Below are 672 nucleotides of genomic sequence, written 5' to 3'. Positions count from 1 at the left end.
TCTCTCTCCACTGGAAATCAATAAAAACTAGTAAAAAGTTACTATTAATTTGCACCAACTTTTTACAACTTTAAATGAAACGTTTACACGCAAATTGATGGAGTTTCTATGGGTTCTCAGACCGATTTTTAGCGAATTCTATATGAGATGCAATGAAAAAAAAAAAACTTCAATGGGTTTCCTCCCAAGATCTGTTCGTGTGTGTTGCTCTCTAGTTGTTTTCAAGTCCAATGTTACCAAATTTTTGTTGCGTCATCTGATTAAGTAATCAATTTAAGTAATCTGCAATCCTCAGGGTGTTTGTCTCGCCATCCACTTGACACAAACCGTTAATCCTTATCCTCGAGTGGCTTTCGGGATTTGGTGAGCAGTGACTCTTTAGTAAAATAAACATCAGGAGTCGAACTGAAAAGACAGGAAAGAGAAAATAAGCTTATCTGTGACGCCTTTTATCATTTCAGTACATGGATGACCACGTGGCTAAATCAACAAAAAGCGTATAATCATTTTTAGGAGAGTAGGAAACCGACTTTGAAGTGTACATTCGACAACCTCGTAACTCTCGCTTTTCTGCACTTTGTCTTTTAGGCCTCATATTCCATGAACGATGTTTCTGGCAAAGTGGGGAGGGTTGTAGTTTTCAAAGTCGCAATCTATTCCATCTAACAGTTA

Source organism: Euprymna scolopes, chromosome 10 (assembly GCF_053919585.1).
Source record: "Euprymna scolopes isolate OS-2025 chromosome 10, ASM5391958v1, whole genome shotgun sequence".
NCBI classification, from domain to species: Eukaryota; Metazoa; Mollusca; class Cephalopoda; order Sepiida; family Sepiolidae; genus Euprymna; species Euprymna scolopes.
This window is presented reverse-complemented; position numbering follows the sequence as displayed.